The sequence below is a fragment of the Falco peregrinus genome, chromosome 2, assembly GCF_023634155.1.
Source record: "Falco peregrinus isolate bFalPer1 chromosome 2, bFalPer1.pri, whole genome shotgun sequence".
Taxonomy (NCBI): Eukaryota; Metazoa; Chordata; class Aves; order Falconiformes; family Falconidae; genus Falco; species Falco peregrinus.
The window spans coordinates 106,524,884-106,534,516 of NC_073722.1; positions in this window are offsets into that span (position 1 = coordinate 106,524,884).

Genomic DNA, 9,633 nt, shown 5'->3' on the forward strand with positions numbered 1-9,633 from the left:
TCCTTTTATCCCTGGCCGCTGGGCAGGGGCAGGGTTTCAAGGAAAGAAAATGAGCGCATCATACCGGGGAAATTATGTCAGGATCGCCCAGATTTGCTGAGCTGGAGAAGGCAAGGAAACCGCAGAAAAGGGAAGCGCCAGCCACGGGGCTGCGACTTTCAGATTCCATTTGGCTGCCCCCGGGGACCAGCCGGAGTGCAAAGCCCCTCGACACCCACCCTGCTGCTGCTGCTGCAAGGACCCCGCTGGCCACGAGCCAGGCTGGGGCACGGAGCCCCATGGCCAGAGCCCCGACAGCAGCCCCAAGCAGGCAGCCGTGGAGCATCACCCGCCAGCTCCAGGCAGGGATTTGCTTTGCAATGGCCCCAGCAGCATCACCGTGCTGGGGGGCTGCAGGGCTGCTCTGCGGATGGACAGCCCAGCCCGGCTCAGATGCCAGGGCATGGCCACCCCCAGCCACCGCCACTCTCGCTGGTACAAAACAGCTGCCAGGAGTCAAATCCCAACTGGTCCCTAGTTTTGCCGCAAATACCACTTCTCACCCTGCTCCACACCAGTCGCAGCTGTTAGCTCTGTAACGATGCATTGCACTGACATTCATCTCCACTGATAGCACTGCTTCTTGGTTGGACACATAGGAAAGATCATGTAGGAGCAAGGTTGTGTTGAGTTAGCATCCCTGTGGGTCTCACATTTGTCCCTTTTTGCTGGTAATATGGTCAAAACCACTATTCTCATGCCAGAAAGGTCACAGAGATGTGGAGGAGCAGATGGCCTGTAAGGACGGGACTCTGTCACCCTACTCCAGCGCTGGAGCAGTGGGGCTCAGGCTGCAGCCTAGCCTGCCACCTTCCCCATCCCCCCGATGAACAGAGATTCTACACCTTTATAAGGAATTTAGTTTTGGCTGCAGTCTGCAGCCTCTTGGCAGTCAAGTTGTTGCAATTACTGCTTGCCCATTTCTTCTCAAGCAGGATAATTTCATCCAATTTAAGCTCTCTCTACTGGCTTAGCCCCAAAAAAGTAAATACACCCATGTCAGGAGACAGGGCACGATGAGTACGAGCTGGAGGGAGGAGAAGGTTCTGTGGGTGCCCACTGAGGTCAGCTCATTGCAGCCTTGCAGATGAAACCTCGAAGAGATCGTACCATGACTGAAAAGGGGAAGCATTTGCAATTCCAGAGGGTAATTCCCAAATGCCCCCACTGGTGCACACCCAGAAAGAAAGAGCTGCCAAACTTACCACTTCCCTCGTTTGTCTTTTTCTTTTTCCAGCCTTGCCCTGACGCTGCCCTGTGATGCTGCAAAAGTTTTGCTGCTCAGCTCCCAGTTACCATGCAACCCACCCCAGCCTCCCGCAGCCTGCCTCCTGACCTTTGCTTGGGCATGACTAATTCCTGCCAGCCTGGTAGAAGGGAAAATTCTTACTCACTGAGACCCTGAGCAATGGCTGTGCCCATCCTCACTGCACGGCAGGGGTGATGCTCCCCATTCACGCACAGGCATAAACCTCATGGTGGCTTTTGCCCAGGAAACTTCCCCCTGCCAACAGGTCCCTGTCTGAAGGATGCATCTCCCTGAGGCAGCACTCGTTTGGAAGGAGGTGTAGGATTAGGAGAAAAGGTCATGATTGTTTCTTTTAGAAAAGATGGAGGTGAGAACAGGAGTAAATCATCTCACTGGAGACCTCCAGGAAGGGCTAGGCAGCCCTGATCCGGCCTCAGGGCAGTGGTATGAACAGAAACCATCTCGCCAGCTCTCCAGCTGCCTACTTTCAGCTTTTTCTGTTTAAGCTGTTCTGTGCCTGAGGCTACAAATGAATAAATCCTTTGTAATTAACGGTGACCAAGGTCTTTACCTGGGGCATTTGAGAAGGGCTTGGAGGAGAGGTAGTATGCTGTAAATGTTCCTGCTCCTCAAACATCACTGGATACACAAAAGCAGAAGGAAAAGGCTCAGCTCCTCAGAGGACTGAAGATCTGCATGACTTTTTCTGTTCATGCCATGTCAGAGTCATTATGAGGTTTCTCTTAACCTCAAAGCATCCTCTGTGTGCAGAGAATCCCGAGCTCAGGGGTCAGCCCGCAGAAGCCTTTGGGGATTTTATGAACCCCTCTGCCTGTAAACCCTCATGTCTCCCATGAAGACCTGCCCCAGACCCTCACCCTCGAACCACCCCCTTCGGGCACCTTGTCTGCCCTCGGCACAGCCAGTTTTGCTTTGTTTAACCAAGAGGAGTGTGAGGGAGGACACCAGCATGCAACAGGCTGTTAGAAGGAAGGCAACCAGCAACTGCTCCCTGGGTCAACTGTAGAAACAAGATGCTGAGCTACCCAAACCCCAGGGTGGGATACTTCTGGGAAGAGTGGCCCCAAGCCAGGGTTGAACTAGGCTTGGGCAGGAAAACTGAGTCACAGGGCTCACAGCCAGGGATGAGCAATGGCAGTGGGCAACGCTGGCTTGGTGGGAGCCCCTTCGCCTGCCCAAGCAGAGAGAAAAGGAGTGGGATAGGCAAGAGAGTAGCAACGGCAACAACAAATACCAAGATGGTGATAAGGAATATCCCCCGCACAGCAAATATTAGGAACTGAGATCAGCGCATTGACCAGTAAAAGTGTGATGAACTGTAGGCATTGGCTTTAGCAGTACCAGAAGAAAGGTTGTCATCCGGTGGGAACCACAGAACATCTTGCAATTGCAAAGATTATTTCTGATGGAAACAGTGAAAATATTTCCTCTTTGCTGCAGAAATGGTTGGCCAAGCTCTCAGTTCTCCATTTAGATGAGAGCCGGATGGGACTTCTTACTGGACAGTGATGAAATACTTCCATTCTAACTGGAATCAAGGCTATTTCAATGAATTGCACAAAACTGCAGCTCAGCAAAAGTAGAAAGTTTGTGTTTAAACATGTTTAAGGAATTAAATACAAGGAACTGATGTAAAGGGAGAGTGAAGAAATTAAATATTGTTTCAGTTCTTCTACCATGGAAGGCCTCCATAAACAGATTACTTTCTAATCCAGCAGGAAACAAGAGAAATTTGGGTCTCAGGGGTGGACACAGACGGACAGGACACAGGATAGGGAGGAAACATAGGAGACCAGTAAATCCATCTTTACAAATACAAATTTGAAAAACAGAAGAAAATAAAAGCTCATTAGTTAAGAAGGGGACCAGGGGACCAAAGATGCCACCTCTTTTTGGCTTGTCTGCATAGACAAAACAAGAGGTTATGGTTAAGTACTCAACACAATCAAAATTTAGTGCACACAGGTGAGAGAAGGGAAAAGAGAACAAATAAGTAAGGAAGAGGTAGATAAGGCAGGTGTAGTCAAACAAAAAGGCCCCAAAGATCCCTCTAACTTCTGCCTGAACCGGGCTGTGGCCATCTCTGAAGCACTGGTGATTAGCAGGACAAACTCACATGGAGTAGAAAAAGCACCAGAAAGCCAGTGATGAGCAAACATGGCACTTGTCTTGCATAATCAGATGGTTTTGGCACTACCTTGCAGGTGCTCTTTAGGAAAACAAAGGAATTAAAGTCTAAACCACACATTATCCCCAGGGGCTGCAAGCATGGTTAAAAGACCAGAGGGGCTATCATTAGTGGCCTGAGGGCAGGCAGCTGGCAGGGCAGGGGGGACAAGTCAAGGCATGGCAACACATGAAGAGCTGCACTGAGAGAGCAGCCAGAAGCAGCAGGAACAGCGTGCAGTCAAAGCAGACCCCCAGATTTGCTCAGTACTGGGGTGAGGACCTTGCCTCTTAGGGCTTCACATTTCAAGAAATAAGTGATAGGAGGAGAGCAAGAAAAGAGCAGCAATAAAGTCCTGTGCCCAGACAGGGCAGCCAGCCGATGTCATGGGATTCATTTAGACTAGGAGAAGAGGAGGGATGACCTCAGCCACTGTAACAGGACAATATTGTGTCTGCTCCCCAAGCCTGCAAAAGCTGGGACACAACTGCCTCAGCCTGCAGGTGCCTTTAGGAAAGCCTCCCCAGCTCCGCAGAGTTTACCCTGTGGATAAATCCCTGCTAGCTGACAGAAGCGGGCTGTATTTCTGACACCAAGTCAGGCCAGAGGGGTGGGCTCTGCATCTCTTTGAGGAGAGACTGCCAGACGTGTGGGTCCCTGCACTTCACAGCACTCAAGGGATCACAGCAGCCCTTCTGCCTTCACCACGCACCAGCATAAGAGAGAAGGAAACCACAGGCAGAAAGTAATGAAAGAAACTGCCAACACCACGATTCATGCAAGTGTAGAGAAAACCACATGGCATTATGCAACATCCGTCTGGAAGCGACACTCATCATTGATAAAAATTATGCAAAGGGCTCCCGTGACTAGAGGTTACAAGAAAAACACAGATCAGCCACCAGTCTCACCCTGCAGTGAGCTGTCACTGACCCTTGCATATTGAGAGTAATTCAGCATTCAAAGTGGAATTCCTAAACCAGTCCCCACTGCTAGCTTTTTAAGACAAATTCCTGAATGTCCTTTCCTCCTCAGAGGATCCCGTGCTATGCTATGCACAAAGACCACAGCTCAGGGCAGGGATTTTTCCATAGTCCTGCATCAAAGACAGACCTGTTCTCTCCCCAGCTTGAGTGACTTCTACAGGAGACCAGAAGAGTGGCAAGAGCAAAAATAACCTCTCCGCAGGCAGGACATTGCAGCACGCCTGTGTGCACACATGACAAAAATCCACAAAGGGATTAGTTAGGTCCAACAAAAGCAGGGTAACTTGACTCTGCAGGCACCTGTGTCTGACACCCCTCCAGCCACCCAGCACAGCACCGCCAAACCACAGGGACACCGGGAGCTGGTTACCCCCTCAGTTCCATGTCTGAGCTCAGAGACCACCCCAGGGGATGTATTTCACCCAGTGATGGCTGCAGCCTCAAGTTCTCTCACCTTCTCCCTGACTCCCCATATTGACTCCAAGTCCCCAGCCTCAAGCATCCCTTGGTCCTTAAGGCAAGCAGATACGCTTCTTTAAACAAAACCAGGGAAAGGAAATGTTATGTGAGGGGAGCAAACATTTACATAAGAGAAAGTACCCTGCTTCACCTAAAAGTAAATACATCTCTCTACAAGTAGGAGGATTCAGAGCACAAAGCACAGCGAAACAGCCAGGTTAGAAGCTCACTTGCCAGCTCAGAAGCTCACTTGCCAGCTCACTGACACCTTCTCACCACACTGTGAGCCCAGATTTGCTCTGCCATAGTCTAGCCCCCGCAACACCTCCCCCAGCTCTCGCATTGTGCTTATCCCCCATCCTGCTGTTTGTCTCCTGTGCCTCATGACTTGCACCTGCAGCCCTGTTCTCACACCTGTGCTTAAGAGAACAGCCCTGGGGCTAATTCGCCAGGGCTGGGTTTGGTTTTGCAGGAGCACACGGGCTCTGGTCTCCCAGGTGTACTGACCTACGGCTCTTCTGTGCAAATTGGCAGAGCCACTGGCTCTTGGCCTCTGCAGAGATCTGTGCCTGCCCGCCGGAGCGCATCGTCGGGACTTTAAAAAGAAGTTGTCTGACTGCAAGAAGTGATTTCAGTTTTGAGCTTGCAGACAGCAACTACCATTGCATTGCCTCCTGCACCCAGACAGCAGATTGCACAAGTCCCATTTCCATGAAAACAAGCTAAAAATAAAAAATTATCTAAACTTACATAGCTGGGGTTATCTCATAGCAATTGCTTGTCTGTCTTCTCCACTTTTTGCCCTTGATGAGACCTTCTGGAAGACAGTTTCACATGTTAATTATGCCTTGTGTCAAAATATTTCTCTCTGGTGCAGAGTTTCTCTCTATAAATGGGTTTAACCACGTAACTGTCCTTTTCTTCTTCTGCATGAAAGGATAAATAATCAATATTGAATGTTTATTTTTAAGCTCCCTTCATCTATTTGCCCCACTCTTCAGTCTTTCATCTCCAAGTCACTAAATGCTTTCATCACCTGGCTCAAAGTCTTCTGTGTTGGCTCTATCCTTCTCCGAGTCAGAATGATCACAGCTGAACATGGCATTCAGAGATCATCCTGCTGGTTTCCACAACACCAGGGTATTTGGATAATTCATTTCTGTCCCATACTTCACACACACCAATATTCTACTTAATCCTTAGACTTGCAGCACCAAAGATCAACTCCAGAACATAAGGAAATGTTAAGTCTCATTTTCTAAAGAAAATGGTATCTAGGGGACGTGAATGTCATCAAAGAGGAATGGAACAGAGACTTCCAAGTTACACGGGCCAAATACTCAGGACCCAAATATCTTTAAAATCTGGCCATAAACTCGAAAACATTACCACAGCTCTTTCTCTTTCCCAAGTAGCTGTAGTTCATTTGACCTTAGACACAGAAGTTAGCATTTCAAATGACTCCTGAGCGAATGTCATCTGCTAGCATGTTGTTCCATTCACTAACTCTGTGACACCCGTCTTCTCCAGCCCTGATTAGTGGAAATAGTTTTGTATTTTGCAGACATATGCCTCCCACTGAACTCCCCTCTCCAGATCCTTGGGCATCACATAAGATATAACATATTTGCAATATATCATACAGTGTGGGTCCTGACGCACACCAACACTAACATAATAGCTTCCTTTTATAAGTTCACAGATCTTTGCGACAAAGGAAATGCAGTAGATCTCACTTGTCTGGGCTCCAGTAAGACATTTGAAATGGTGCCACACAGTAAATTATTAGCTAAGCTAGAGAAGATGTGACTGGCATATGAAATGTGAAGTGGGTAAGGAGTCACCTGAAAGGGGCACGGTAATTGCTTCAGCTGAAAGATGATGTGTTAGATTGAAGGGGGTTTACCAGTACAGTTCCTTGAGTTTCTGCCTCAAAAATTATTCTGCTTAACATTTACATTAATGATCTTGGCACAAAAAGCAGGAGAATGCAAAGAAAACCTGCTGATGAGGCAAAACGGGATGCTATCATCAATCTAGAAGAGCCCAGGATATCACACAGAAAGATTATAATGACCTTGAGGACTGGAGCAATGGAGAAGGGATTTGATTCAGCAGTGCAGACTGCACGATCATGCTGTTGGGGACAAGGGACAGCAGGAGCAGCCGCTCTGGTTTGGGAGGCTGTAAGACGGAAATGTCTGGGGCAGGGGAAGACCCATGCTACAAATCACAAGACCGTGACAAGACCCTGGTGTTACACATCATGAAGAGTCAAATGCAAAGAGCTTGGGTTGAAGGGTTAGGAAAATGAGGGACTGATCTGTGTGAATGCATCAAAGCCAACACCAGGGATAGAAAAGAGGTGCAGTGGACACTGCTGGTATAAGGACATATAGCTAGAAACCAGCTGGGAATACAAATAGATGGGAAATTAGATTTCCACATAAAAGTAGTACGTTTCTCATGCAGGTTTTTGACCAAAGCAGGGCAGATAAAAAAATCACCACCACTCCAATGGATATCAGTCCTACTGTGCAGCCAGCACGCTTGAGAAGCCAGCCAGATTAGAGGCATGCTCTTCCTTCTGATTTTGAACAAGTTTGGTTTACAGGGGCGGTTTAGAGCCCTATTTTAAAAGATGTCACTAACTACAACTTTGTTTTGGAATCAAATGTTCTACAAGGCTGTACAAATACTATCTGCCCAGGTGGATGGCAGCTGCCTGCTCTCATTCTCAGGACAAATGCTAGACTCCCTTGTTCCCCTCCAGGACTGGAGGGGTGGCAGCGGCTTTGGGGGTTTGATACATGATTAACTGCTTCACTGTGAAACCCCTCTGGCCTGCTGAGCTCAACCACTCAGTCTGGAATCACTGAATAATAACAGCCTTTCCTACAAAATTCCTCCAGATTATCCTTTCTGGACATAACAGCTCCCCTTTCCTGCCCTGAAGGAGCAGGGCTGAGGCAGCCTCTCACAGTGTAGACACTCCTATCTCCTCAACTCCTTGCTGCTTCTGTTCTCCAGGAGTGAATTTAGTTTTGCACTTGCAGCCTTTTACTCTTCACACGCCCTGTATTTACCCATCCCATCTCACTGTCCTTGCTGCCACATCCCAGGAACAGTTACCTTCACTGCAGCGCCAAAGCACATCAGATCTCCTTTAGGATCATCAGGGGTTTAGATTTCTCTCTTTTTGGTTTCCTCTGCATACCTGGCTCTGATCACTTTGTACAAGTCCCCTCAGAGTTTCCCCAGCTGCCTCTGCTGAGTTGAAAGAATTCTGTAACACTATTTTAAATATTCAGGCTTTTTCTATTTACTTCCTCTTTCTCTAGAATCTCCCTTCTGAATTTACTGGCACAAGACTATTTCTGGGCTCAGCTTGTATCCCTTTCCTCTTGCTCCTTTCAACAACCGGACACAGGACTGAGTCACACTGTAGGCAGGATTATTTAATGGTCCCTCCAGATCTCTCGCTTCTATCCCCCACCCGTCTGCAAAGCCCAGCACCCACAGCATCCCCCCAGCCACAAAGCTGTCCCTGGACAGTATCTTCCACTTTTCAGCTGAAGGGGATTGATTTTTTTCCATCTGTAAATTCCCCAGTGAGAGCACAGAGGTTTATGGCCCAGCAGGTAACAAGCTGTCACATCTTGGCTTTCCTTTTAGGACCAAACCTGGAGTAATGGCAACCATTAGCCCTTTACTATCCTTGTAAGAGACAGCTCCTTCCCGCAGGCTCCCCACCCTAACCCTGCTGGGTGTAATTCAGCATGACAAAGCCTTCTCCTCCCAGGACTCCAGATTTAAAGTGCTCTTTGGTGTGAAAACTACTTTCTACCCCAGTCTAAATGCCTCAGTGCAGTCCCAGGGGTGGGCTTCCCCCTGTGCCTCCAAAAAGCTGACCCTATCCCCAAAAATACCTTGCAGGAAGACAGAGGAACCCAAAGTGCAGAGAACCAGAAATAACACCACACAGCCAAGTCTTGCATCTGGGCCTGTCTTTTGTCCATAGAACTGTGTGAAAACAGTTTGACCTGGGGGTTTTGCCACCAAGGACTGACCACAGCTGTCCCCATACCAGGACTGTGTCTCCACCATACTCCCCATCACCCAGAGCAGCAGGCTGGGAGCACAAGTGACAACAGCAGATGAAAGGTGCTAGCCTAGTGCCCCACACACACTCCTAAAGTTTGGGCACAAGTACCAGGGATGCTCTGGGAAGGCCACAAGAAGTTGGCAGCCACGTCCAGCAACAGAGAACAAATACCTTGGGTACAAGAGAACAGGCTCAGAATGCGTGAGGCTCCAGAGAAGTGAGGTGACACCACAAAGAGATGCAGGGACGACAGCCTGCTTACCAGGAAGAAGAGGAAGAAGCTTGCTTGTGCATAGCTCTGCACCAGCAGTCTGTGAAGGCAGCGTGCAAACTCATCTTGCTGCCGGTGACTGGACTCTTTAACAGCAGCAGCGCAGGGAGAAAAAGGTCAAGAGCAGATGACTCGGGGATCAGCCACATGCCCTGTGGTGCCCACCTTCCAGGGCCAGGGGCAACCTGGATGCAGGCTAGGTGAGTACGAACCAGCTGGTCTCTAAGAGCCAGGTCCCTGGAGCAACATGCTGTCTCTAAAGGCCTAAACAGCATTTGCTGGCTCCCGCAGCTCAGATCAGGAGCACCCCGCTGAGCAAGAACCGAGCAAGCAGTT